Source organism: Mastomys coucha, unplaced genomic scaffold, assembly GCF_008632895.1.
Source record: "Mastomys coucha isolate ucsf_1 unplaced genomic scaffold, UCSF_Mcou_1 pScaffold21, whole genome shotgun sequence".
NCBI lineage: Eukaryota > Metazoa > Chordata > Mammalia > Rodentia > Muridae > Mastomys > Mastomys coucha.
In genome coordinates, this window is record NW_022196904.1 from 56556552 (window position 1) to 56569776 (window position 13225).

The following is a 13225-nucleotide window of genomic DNA, read 5'->3' on the forward strand; positions in this document are numbered from 1 at the left end:
ACAAAAAACCAAACCAAAACAAAAACCTGTCAAATAAATAAATAAATAAATAAATAAATAAATAAATAATTAAATAAATAAATACCAAAGCAAAAGAATTAACAACTGAACGACCTGAGTCCAACCCTCAGCACCCACAGGGAGAAGTTGAGAACTGACTTGGACAAGTTTTCATCTTACCTCTAAATATGATGTGGCACATATATCCATATACATACACAGAATAATAAATTTGATTGAAAAGATTTAAACAGAATTATCCAAAACTGCCATGACATCATATGAGTGTAGGAAGAAGATGAGCAGTCATGGAGCATGGATTGGAGAAGGCTAGGGATGCTCTCAGACTGCTCAGGCTGTGCACAGGAGCAAGAGAAATGAAGGCTACTGGCAGGGGCTGAGAGAGGGACCCCGGAGAGGCCACAGAGGGACTCCTGTGGTTTAATTCAGCTTGTGCCAGCTAGCCGGAACAAAGAGATCTGTCCCATTTGTACTAGAGAAACAGAGTGGGAGGCCAGACTTACACACCTAATAGATGCTCCTGCTCAGGAGACATGCTCTGGGTATGTCTCACAGGGAGTGTGTTGTAGTCTTCTTGTCTGCTTTCTGCAGGCTCTTGGGACTGATGGTGGCTGCAGAGATCCATGGAGAATCTCAAACACAAAGACTGAAACCCAACCAGATAGCCACAACACTTGAAGAAGACCAGAGACAAATCAAACCACTAGAGGAGTTGGTATTCAGCCCAGTATATATTCTCACTGGAAGCCAGGCAGATGTGATCCATGGCACGGGTACAGTCCTTGGGCCTGAGTTCACGGGGAGATACAAGCTGATCTTGCTGTTACTGCTCCAGATGGGGTAGGGGAAGTGTAAGCCAGTCCCTGTAATGAAGGAGAGCTGGGTTCTCATGGTAAAAGTTGCTGCTGGCAAATGTCACCTCATCCTGGGAGACAGGCTGAGCCAGCACTTGAACTTCCCCCACATAGTCTCAGGGTCAGCCCTCCAGCATCTCAGAACCATCTCTACCCAGAACCACTGTTAGAAAAACAAACAGACAAACAACAAAACAAAACACCCTGGGAAATGAAAACCAGAGAAGCTGGATAGGAGAGAAGCAGGTGAGGTGCAGAGCAGAAGTGACCTCTGTGATTTGGAAGGTCAAGCAGAGGCTGCAGCAGCAGAGAGAGGGAAGCGGAGATAAGCAAGAAAGAGACATGGAGAGCACAGTTGCCCCATCCCCATATGTGCTCAAGGTGAGTCCAGGATTATCCTTCCATGCCAATATCTCTGCAGGCACTCAACCTGTTTTATAAAATCGTGTAGCATATGCACACAGCCCAAAGTTCAAGCATCTACAGATTACTGATGACACTCAGCACTATGTAAACATAAGCTAACAATTGTTCTATGATAAGAATGAGGTCTGAAAATGGCCCACACAGAGTTCATTTTTTTTTCCACACATATTTTTGATCCTCGGTTGAATGCTAGGTGGAGCCATGGATTGGAAAGGAGTGGGCTCCTTTTTATCAAAATAAATCTATAATAACAATTTTAAAAATGGGGATGGAAGGATGGTTCAATGATAAAGAGTTCTAGCTGCCCTTATGGAGGATCTGGGTTCAATTCCCAGCACTCATATGGCCGATTACAACTGTCTATACCTTCAGGCTCAGGGGATCTGATGCCCTCTTCTGTCTCCTCTGGGGCACCAGGCTTGCATGTGGTATACAGACTTACACACAGACAAGACACTTATATACATAAAATAAAATAAATAAATTCTCAAAAAGTCAAATGAAAATAAAAAAAATTTAATAAGTATCTAATCTAATCTAGTCTAAAAGAATATAATTGAATCAGTGAGAATAATTCCCCAATTGAATAAGACAAATTCTCAGAAATGGCAGGATACTAGGCAAGAAAGTGGAAAAGGAAGTGGGAAATTTAGAAAAAGCAAGAAGTATATAAAATGTAAAAAAAAAAAAAAAAAAAAAAAAAAAAAAAAAAAAAAAAAAAAAAGAGAGAGAGAGAGAGAGAAAGATAAAAAGCCAAGTCAGTTCTTTTAAAGGAGTAATAAAATAAAATCTTAAGGAAAGACAGATTTACCAAAATTGAGACACAGAAACCAAGGGTGGGATGGAGTGAGGTGGGAGGGAGGGAAGGATGCAAACATGAGACACCAGGAGCAGCAGCTGGAACAAGATAGAGAGAGCATGCACCAAAGAATAAAAAATAAATAAAATCACGAGACCAGCCAAGAAAAGTGGGGCTTCTCGGAGAGGCGCTGGGTTCCAGGTCCTGGATAGGAAAGGGCGACCTGGACCCTGGGGTGCCTTGTCAGTAAGAAAGAAAGGCCACTATCTGACAGACGGTTTATGCCAAATACAGAGGAAGCAACCCAAGGGGCCTACGAGCCAAAGAGGAACAATTTAGCTCACAGTGATACTGAGAGGGTAAAGCCCTCATTGGTTTCCTGTGAAGGGTACGCAGGAGCTAACTCACGCTAGAAGAACAAACAGGGAAGAGCCAAGCATCGGTCCTGACATTCCCCCATAGCAGTAACCAAAGGAACCACAGGTTCGTGATGGACAGAGAAGATGCTTATCTAGAGATGTCTATCGACTAATCACTGAAGAAGGGAAGGCTTTAAGCACCCTCTCCTCTTGCTGAGACAGGATCTCATGTAGCCCAGGTTGACTTCACCTCACGGCATAGTCAAGATGACCTTGAACTTCTTCTTTTTTTTTTTTTTTTAGGTTTTTCGAGACAGGGTTTCTCTGTATAGACCTGGCTGTCCTGGTACTCACTCTGTAGACCAGGCTGTCCTCGAACTCAGAAATCCGCCTGCCTCTGCCTCCCAAGTGCTAGGATTAAAGGCATGCGCCACCACTGCCAGACCTTGAATTTCTAATCCTCCTGCCTTTGACTCCTGAGTGCTGGGGTTACGGGTGTTTGCCATCACACCTGGTTTCATGAAGAACTGAGGACCAAAGCCAGGACTTCCCACTAGGCACATACTGGAAAACCCATCAGGACCTTAATAATAAATAGAAAGTTTACACCAGTTAAGATCTCTGGGAAAAAAATCTAAATATCAAAGAGAGATACCAGACATTCTTTGACTCCTAAAGCAAAGTAGGAAGGACACACAGACACCATCTGGTGTTCTTGCCAATAAAGCTCCCTGAATCTATCCAGCCCTCCAGGTTCAAAGAAACTATGGCTAAGAGGAGAACAAGCCAGGCCACACACAAGAATGCAAAGCCAAGATCCAGACAGTGGGAACTGCCAAGGATCATGTGGCCTTATCAGCAATGAAACTGCACAGAAAGCGGAAGTGAAGGAGAAAAGTAGAAAATAAGAGTCTTAGGGCAGCGCTGATCCACAGGACACAGAGACAATGATCCAGCCGGCTGAACCGGAGAGAAACAATAATTAAAATGAGTGCATAGACAACAAGGCACATACAAATATTGATTAGATAATGTTAATGGATTCTTTAAAAATTTAAAGTATGCATGTGATGTGCTCTGAATGCTTTGAGACTTCTGAAGATGTAACTCTATGTGTAAGTCTCAGTCATCTGGAGAGACGTAGAACGTTCACAGATCCAGACAGGCCAAACGTAAAGGAGGTGAAGCCATGTGACAGACACACTGGAGCTTATTGTATTAGTCTCTTTCATTTTGTGATGCGCTCAAAACTTCCGCAACAACACACACACACACACACACACACACACACACACACACACACACATGTGCGCACACATGCACACACCCATGCACACAAAATTAAAGGGAGATAAAGCATAAAATGTTACACAGGCTAAAGGTTTATGAATGAGAAAGCCATCACTGTGAATTCAAGCCTAGGAAAGTGCAGCTCCTCCTGTCTAAATACTAGCCAGGCCTGGTCCTGCTTAGCTTCTGAAGTCAGATGAGAACAGAAAGTCTCAGGGTGGCGTGTAGTAGACAGAACCTGTGGTTTCTGAGCTTAAAAAAATACCAAGGGGAAGCAAGCCTCTGTCTGGTTTTTGGAAGAAAGGGAAACTAGAAGGCAGGGAGGGGTGGGGAGGTGGGAAGGCAAGGTTTTCATCGTATTTTCTTTTAAGCTTCGGAATTTTATGGCAAAAGTAACAATTTTTTTTTTCTAGGAATCCTGATGTCACTATGCTAAAACACTGGAAAACTATAGATAAATTGAAATCAAGAAGCAGCAGTTAAGAGCACTGCTGCTCTTCCAAAGGACCTGGGTTCAATTCCTAGCACCCACATGGTAGCTCACAACCATCCATAAAGGGATCTAGTGTCCTCTTCCGGAATGAAGACAATGTACTCCTATATGCTCATATACACAAAATAAACACACAAATGTTTACAAAGTGGAAGGTCTAAACACACCTATAAATAAAGAGAAGTAATGGTCAAAAGGAACCTGGCTTTTAAAAAAAAAGAGTCCAAATAACAATGTCATAAATGTCTAAGGCAAAATATTATGTCTTTCCTTAAATAATGTGATAGGCACAGGCAATTCTTTTTTTATTAGATACTTTCTTTATTTACATTTCAAATGATGTCTCCTTTCCTGGTTTCCACTCCAGAAAAAAAAAAAAAAAAAACCTGTTCCCTCTCCCCTCCCCCTGCTCACCAACCCATCCTCTCCCACTTCCTGGCCCTGGCATTCCCCTACACTGGGGCATAGAGCCTTCACAGGACCAAGGGCCTCTCCTCCCATTGATGACTGACTAGCCCATCCTCTGCTACATATACAGCTGGAGCCATCAGTCCCACCATGTGCACTCTTTGGTTGGTGGTTAAGTCCTTGGAAGCTCTGAGGGTACTAGTTAGTTCATATTGTTGCTTATCCTAAGGGGCTGTAAATCCTTCAGCTCTTTGGGTCCTTTCTCTAGCTTCTTCATTGGGGAACCTGGCACAGTGAATTCTTGGCATCTGCAGGGATTGGCTCCAGGCTCCTTCTGGATGGCAAAATACACAGATGCAACAGCCTTTATGTCAAGTGTCGTACAGTATTTACATAGAACCTATGCGTATCCTACTGTATATTTTAAATCTTTTCAAAATGACTTACAGTAACTAAAAATAAATACCATATGAAGTGTTGTCCTATTAAAGATAGTCACTAATTTTCTGCCCTTTCTCCTGGGCAGAAACAGAGCTTATTTCCTATGTAGGCTCGATCTGACCTTGCTTCCTGGCTTGTTCTAACTCGTGAGAGATGGCCAAAGCGATACTGCTCCAGTTCTGGACTTGAGCCTTCTGAAAGCCTAGAAGCTTCTACCACTGCACTCTGGAACTTTCGACTGTAGGCCGTGAAGACTGAGGCTGTGTGACAATTGTACATGCTAAAGAGGACAGAGTCACACAGAGGAGCACTGAGAGAGCAGACACATGCGTGAAGCAAAAGGCAGCTGAACACCCCAGACAAACCCAGGCAACCACGGAGTGTTTATCGTTATCAGGCTAATTAGTTCTTGCTTGATGTGATTCCTCCCTGGATTCTAAGCATTAGGTAGACATTTCTGGTTTTCCAAGTCTGGTTCACACCAGGCTTGGACATAGAGTGCATAAATTCTTAAAGGGATTCTCTGTTGTTTTTAGTATATTCAACAAATGTTTGTACTACCTCCTCATGGCTCCTTCCTTCTGGTCAACCAGGAACATCTGAGAGCCAATGCCATCTACTCGTGTGTTTTAAATGAAAATCTCAGTGCCAGACATGGATTACCTCCCTACAAGTTGCTGGTCAGGGAGCGTCTACAGGTACCTGAAAGAACATGGGTTATTATCATTGCTCTTGGGCGCCCATCATAGCTACATGGTAGGAACCCACAGCTGAAGACACCACACATTTTGGCTTCAGGATGTAAAGAAATCGGTCTTGAACCTATTGGGAAACTCTTCTTGATGAGTAGCTTTCATAGTGTTGTAAGGCACTGTCCAGGCTGCTGGGGAGAAAAGCCATGCCCGGTCTTATTCATGGATGGACCCTTCCTTCACTCTACAATACTAACCTACCAGGCAAGCCTTGCCCTTTGGTACAATAGCAATATGACTATTTATGATGGTAGCCAACTGCCTTAGTCAGGGTTCCTCTTCCTTCACAAACAGGGCTGCCTTGTGTGGTTTCAGTGGGAGAGGGCGCGGCGCCAAATGTTAGAGACCTGATGCTTCAGGGTGGGAGGATACGGGCAGGGGCACTCTCAGAGGAGAAGGGGAGGGGGTAAGAGAGGGTCTCTGTGAAGGGATACAGGGAGGAAGCAGTGTTTGGGATGTAAACAAATAAACAAACAAATATTAAAAAAAAAATACTGAGCCTGCTAGAAGAGTTCAATGTGTTCCACAGAGGAAAAGAAGGAGATGGGACTAGTGGAACAGTGAGAGACAAAACACATCAAAGAATAAGCCACCCTTCCAAACCCAGAGGGCAGGTGGTGGCAGGCAGGTCCCCAGGGGAGGTGAAGGTGCCTCCCAGAACACAATCCCATCATGTCTCCTGCAAAGCCTTCCTTAAGAACCTTCTTGCTGGAGTACTCTAGTCAAACAGCCCAAATTAAGAGTTCAGGGGGAAGCTGGGTAAGGATGCAAGGTAAAGGCAGGATGTACACATCAGGGTCTTACAGGATGAAACCAGGCCTGAGTCTCCAAGCAGGAGCCCTAGTAATGGGAACACGTCATGATAGCAGGCAAAACATAGAGAGTTTAGAGCAGCGGTTTTCAACTTATGAGTCACTACCCCCCCTTTGGGGGTGAATGACCTTTTCACAGGGGTTGCCTAAGACCATCAGAAAACACAGACATTTACATTACAATTCATAACAGTAACAAAATTACAGTTATGAAGCAGCAACAAAAATAATCTTATGGTAGGGCGTCACCGAACCCAAGGAACTGTACCAAAGGGCCGCAGTATGAGGAAGGCTGAGAACAATGGCTCTAAGAGACACTTCACCAAGGGAACGATGAACGGATAGGATTGTGTTTATGTCTATGCCCATGTGGCACAAACTCTGACATCACTCAGGGAAAAAGGCTGCATGTTTAATGTGTAAGATTGGTGAGGCTGGGAATATAGCTAAGGGACGGCACATACTGGCTGAGAACACTTGAGGTCCTGGGTAAGATTCTAGGACCATTAAAAAAAGTACAACCGAGTAGAAAACCTATCAAGCAAGAGGCATGTGCATGCACGTGAGTGTGTGTGTCACATGGTCAAGACATTAGGAAGTATATTCAGCTAAGGGCAGTCAGCCCTATACAAGATGAGAAGCGTCAACAGGTGATGCCTCTCCCTGTATTATTTCAATCTCTTGCAAGAATGTATGGAATTACATATGGATACCTGTTTTCCTTAACTTTCAAGTAGTAATTGGGTCTAGGAGAATGTTCCCTGCCCATTGTGGGTAAGTAAGCCTTTGTTTGCCTCTTATGTTGGAATCCAGAGGTGCCACTGACGTCTGCACAGAGGCAGGAGCAATTGCTCACTGATGCTGTTTGAGCCTGTCAGCTGGGGCAGGAGTGGGCTCCCTGAGGGCCCTGCCCTGCCTCCTCCCACCCAGCACTACTACAGAACCATGGTCTAGCTTCTTCATCTCTAATCCCCATAGGTGTGGGCCCCCCTTACCTCTGGGTGCTCAAAAATGTTAAGTCCAGACCAGTTTCTCTCAGGAACCTTGGTGTCATTCTTGCCATTTTACATTCAAATTCCAACCTCAAAATTGTCACCATCCCGTAATTCTATATTTACAAGAACAGACTACAAGCTCTCAGGGACTTTAAATACCTTTGAGTCTTTCAAACGCTCAGTGTCTCAGGAGTCAACTATTTTCCTTCTGGCTCTCCTGAAAGGGCCAGCTAAATGATTTTAAGACACATTTGGCAAAACGCACCCTTGGTTCCTGAATAGTGGATGAGGGCCCAGAAGGTCCAACTTTAGTAGAAACTGGGAAAGCGAACTGAAATCCGAAACCATCCATATTTCTGAAACACAGTGGGCAAGTAAACTATTGCGTGATTCTTTCCACGATATCGGAGCTAGGAGCTCAGGGACAGCATATTGCTTGAGACGTCTGCTCCCTTTGTGTAGCTTCTACCCTCCTCCCCACGACAAATGTCATGGCTGTTAAATAGAATCTGGGTAGGTTGCAGGAAAGGGTGCTCTGGATGGTGAACGATGGAGAGAGAGAGGCTAAAAGACTCCAGATTGCTAAGGGGTTATGTCCCAATGAGCTTACTGCAAATGGAAAATGTCCTGTGGGAAGCACCTCCAAGACAGGTATGCTGTAGAACATCCCAACTGAGCAACACAACCTTGTGGAGTGTCAGTCGTTTGCCTTGAAACTCTGTTGCCCACTGGCAGCTGAGGCTCTCCGCTGCTTCCCAGTATTCTGGGAGAGAACTGGATCGAAAACCAGAAGCCTATTGTGGGGGAGGGAGTCAGGATGCTAAGCACAGTTCTCACAAAACGGTACCACAGAATCTGTGTGACATTCAGCCCCCTTGGAGTTTAGGTTTATATGTTATAAGTTGAGGGTTCTATCGCTGGAGGACCAAAGAGTTTCATTTTTCAAAAAATGGTTTCTAGTTGTGGCAAAGTCTGACTCACATGGATCAGGAATCCAAACAGGGGCATGAAACTGCTTGTCTTTCTGCATAGGAATCTCACATCACTCATGGATGGCTAGACTGGATATCTCTGTTGGCTGCTGAATGTGTGACAAATGGGTTGGGCCTGGGCACAGAGCCTGTTCTGCCCAGCTACACTGGGAGTGGGGTGGAGGGGTAGGGGGTGATTCAGTGGTGATCAAGTGCAGATTAGGGAAGAGGGGAGGGCAGAGGCTTTGAGTAAGCCACTACCCCAGGCTCTGGCCACTCAGAATGGGGAAGGGGCTGTAGGAACCTTCCTTAGAGCCCGCACACATGGCAGGCTGGAGAAGGTAGGAGCTGCTCTTTCCCTCCACCCAGGAAGCCACAGGCTAAGGATCGGTCCATAGACAAACTGAGGTTGGAAGAAGGTTAAGCACTATGGGAGCAGAACATGCTACAGGGACTGGCCTGTCAGAGCATCCAGAAGGCTCTGCCTAAGAAGGAATCTACAAGGAGAGCCAGGTTTTGGCTTTTAGCAGGAGATACATTTAGTTTCCAAAGAAAGGGCTAAAAGGGATTTAAGTTGCTCTACTGGGCAGAACTAGTTAACAGCAAGAAAGAGTTCAGAGCATCCACTTCCTAAGAAAACCTCATATTACCCATTGGCTAGTCAGTTCCCTATTGTTAGGCATGAGCAAGCATCCTCTGGAAAAACACTTAAGAGAGGCCTCGATCTCTGATTAAGGTAAATGTTACAAGTCTCACTTAGCCCAGAGCTCACATAGCTGGGCTAGGTTTTGTAGGAATGAGGTGCAGCTGAGCTAACCGCTGCCTTATGAACTGTCTATGACCCTGCAGACTATCTCTCAGCCACTCCTCTTTTGCCCACTTAGTAAGACACCGTATACCTGATCCTCAACGTGCTTCCTGTAGAGGCTCAATGTACCCCTGGACTCAGGTTGGAGAAGGTGGCTCCACTGATCAGTCTACCACATGCACCCCACACACCCCAGCAAGCACAGTCGCACATGGATACAGAAGCACACAGGCTAATGTGTTAGAAGCATTTTCTATTACAATCTATTTCCCGGAAGGCATGATGAGTCCCCACTTGGGCAAACGATGTGGTTATATTAACATGGCAGATAACTAATACATATTTTTAAAAGCCAAAGGAGGAGAAGGAGGAAGATGAGGAAGAAGAGGAGAAGAAGGAGGGAGAGGAAGAAGAAAAGGAGGAAGAGATTTCAAGCAGCTATGTAATGACCTGGGATTTGAAGCCCCTCTGGAATGTTCCATCTTCTTTGGTCCATGCTGGGTCTGGCAGTTAATAGTGCTTTAAGAGGTAGGTAGCTGTTTCACATCTTTTAGGGACAAGAGCAGGACCCTCACACAAAGATGGGTCCCCTCCAGCCCCTCCCCATACCTTCAGCTGTGTAGGAGAGGCTGAGTTATCTGGAAGTTTCCTAGCTGATCTACTTTCCCAGGTGCCTTAGCTGGTAGAGCAGGTTTTTCCACTCTAGCTGGTATGGGCATACAAAAGAACATGTCATGCTTGTCAAAGGAATTTGTCTAGCTGCTAGATGCCAGCAGCACTGGCCCAGCAGAGGTAAGAGCTGGCTGCTCCTCCTGCCAATCATCTGAAATCCACAAGTCTTTCTAACATGACTCCTCCACCTCCTCAGAGCCCTTCTCTGGCATTCTCATGAGAGGCATGGTGAGGACGCGTGATACTGCAGTTTGGTCTGTACTTGCAAATGCATGAACTTTGAAACCATACTAAACGCATACAGGTCAAGATAGGTAGGACACAATACACATGAATGCAAGGCATAAAATACCATTTCCAAAGAACTCTGGAGTTTAAACAAAGTGTAAGTCTTTTTTTTCAAAACCATCCATGCAAGTATGAAGAATTTAGTCATTTTAAAACATGTTATATTCTAGGGACTTTTCAAAGATGGCAAGATTCCCCTCTATAATTTGAGAATGACTAGTTTCCCTTCTGGCAGCCGACTTTTCTTAGCCAGGACTGCAAAAATAGGTCTGGAGTAGTCTTCCCTGATGTGAGGTTGGTAGATGCCATTGGGAGAATCGAGCTGAGAGGTTAAGGCACTCCCTGGCCTCAGAATGTGTTGGGGGGAAGGTGGGGGCGGGCAGGAAGGAACAACCCATACCGAGGATACCTTCAAACCCAAAAGTGGACTCTGAGGAGGGCTCAGGTAAAGGTGACTTGAGTCTAATGTCATTTATTCCAAAAAGATATTGATGGCAAAGGGCCGGGGAAGCACATTTGACCTGAGATGTGAGTCGCAGCTCTGCAGGGTTGCTCCTAATCAAACACCACCATTTGACGTCACTCAGGCTGTGGTCTTGGTGTATACAGACAGCCCCTGACTTATATAAGCCCCTGACTTATATAATTGAAAACTACATAGTATGTAAAACTATGTAGTTTTCAATTATGACCCTGTGACTTCGTAATCGTGCAACAGTAGATGCATACAAGCTTTCTGTTTTCCACTAACATTATAGTATTTAATCAACTGCATGAGGCGCCAGGGACTTCATTATAAAATAGACTGTGCGTTAGAAGATCGGCTCATCTTGGAAGAGTACAGGTGTTCTGAGTACAGGGTGGTTCTGTCACCAAGGGTGAAGAAGCACACACTGAGGTCACCAGCTCTTGAGTAGGAAAGGGATAGGCAGAGTCCTCCTCAGGGCTTGACCAGGCATTATAGCCATCTACCCAGCAAGCTCCTATTGTCCAAATGTCCCTGCGCTCACACCTATTCCTTATCTTCATCCTGAGGAGAGGTAAAAGGAGTAGTGGGAGAGACGGCGGCTGAGAGTACACTGGAGAGGACGAGATCCTACCCCAGTGGAAGACAGTGTTGTACTCCCCTGGTCACCCTGATCTCACTCAAAAAGCACCTCTTGGGGAAAAGGACAGAAAAAAATCTAAAAGATGCAAGTCAAACACTCTGGGACATTTAGTGCGGGGCAAAATAAAAACGAAAAAAGTTGATTTGATTCATGTGCAAAGAAACATCACCCTAGTTAGCTCCTGGACATTTAAGATGGAGAAAACAACAACAGCAACAACCAACCAAAGAAAAACAAAACCCAGCAAGCTGAACAAATTGCCTGTGGAGCTAGTTCCCAATCATTGCTAGGGCTGAGAACACAAAACCCCACATACTCAATATGCGGGGTTCTCTCAAACCACTTGTGACAGACAGCCTATCATTTAAGAGCAAGAGTTCTAGGGAGTGAGAGGGGGTGCAGATGGCAGTTCTGTGACGTATGAGTTGTTGACCTTAAATAAAGTTCTTGATGTCTCTCATCTGCAAATTCTCTGAACATCTATAAAAGCACCATCCTCAGACTGATGGTGGAGCTCAGAGGGAGATGGTTTGCCTAGCATGTGCAAAGCTTTGGAGGAAAAAACCTCAGGAACCTGAACAAATGTCTCTCTGCATAATGATTCCTTTATAACACACACACACACACACACACACACACACACACACACACACATAAAAAGTATTGTCTCCACAGATTGCTATAAGGATTTAGTGAGATTATTTGATAAAGTGCTCAGGTCCTGGCCCTAAGACACACACTGTCAGCAATATCTAGGACATCCCACTGGTATTAGAACATCGAGGCTCTGATGGAAAATCTTTAATCTGATTTCAATCAGCATGTCTTATGGGAAGAACCTGAAAAACCACGTATAAAATTATAGGAATGTGCTGCTTTGGGGGAGAGTAAACAATTAGACATAACTCAAATGTCCAAATAGAAATTAGGTATTGGGTCAGGTGGAGGTGGCACACACCTATAATCCCATCACTTGGGAGGCAGAGGCAGGTGGATCTCTGTGAGTTCGAGACTAACGTGGTCTATACGGTGAATTTCAGGTCACCCAGGACTACACAGAAAAACCCTGGCTCAAACCGAAACAAAATGAAATGAAGGACTGGATGAATAATTTCATTAGTGCTCTCTGAAGTTTCCCTTCATCACAGGACTTAGGCAGTGATTAGTAGATGTCACCGATAGAAGGTTAGGAGACAGCAGCATGTAAGATCACATCAACTTTGTAAGTGCCTTAGAGTCGTGGTTCTCAACCTGTGGGTCCAGATCCCTGGGGGGGGGGAGTGGAGCCGCCACTTTACAGGACTCGTCTAACATTATCAGAAAACAGATTTTTCACATTACGATTCATAACAGTAGCAAAATTATAGTTATGAAGTATCAGCAAAAATGATTTTATGGTTGAGGGTCATCACAGCATAAGAGCATGAGGAACTGTGTTAAAGAAAGGGTCGCAACATTAGGATGGTTGAGAACCACTGCCATAGTGTGAAACCAAAGTCACTTAGGCACAGAGAAACAGACTAAATGGAGCAGGTGAGCCACTGCCTGTGCTGCTGCTGGTGCAGTGGGACCCTAAGTGAGTCTTTTTTTCTTTAAACTTCTCTTTTTCTCTTCTCAGTTGTTCTTTTGTAAACAAGTATTTTTCTAGTGTAAAAACAAAAAGGAATCCTCCTTTTTTTAAAAAAAAATCCCTTGACTAATGTGACATTCCACTTTCAAACTCTCTG

At 44.7% G+C, this 13225-nt stretch overlaps 1 protein-coding gene across 4 annotated transcripts in view; it reads right to left on the reverse strand.

Annotated features, from left to right (window-relative positions):
- Positions 1 to 13225, reverse strand: part of Lrrk1 (leucine rich repeat kinase 1) — a 134131-nt gene that overhangs the window by 113338 nt on the left and 7568 nt on the right. The window lies entirely within an intron of this gene.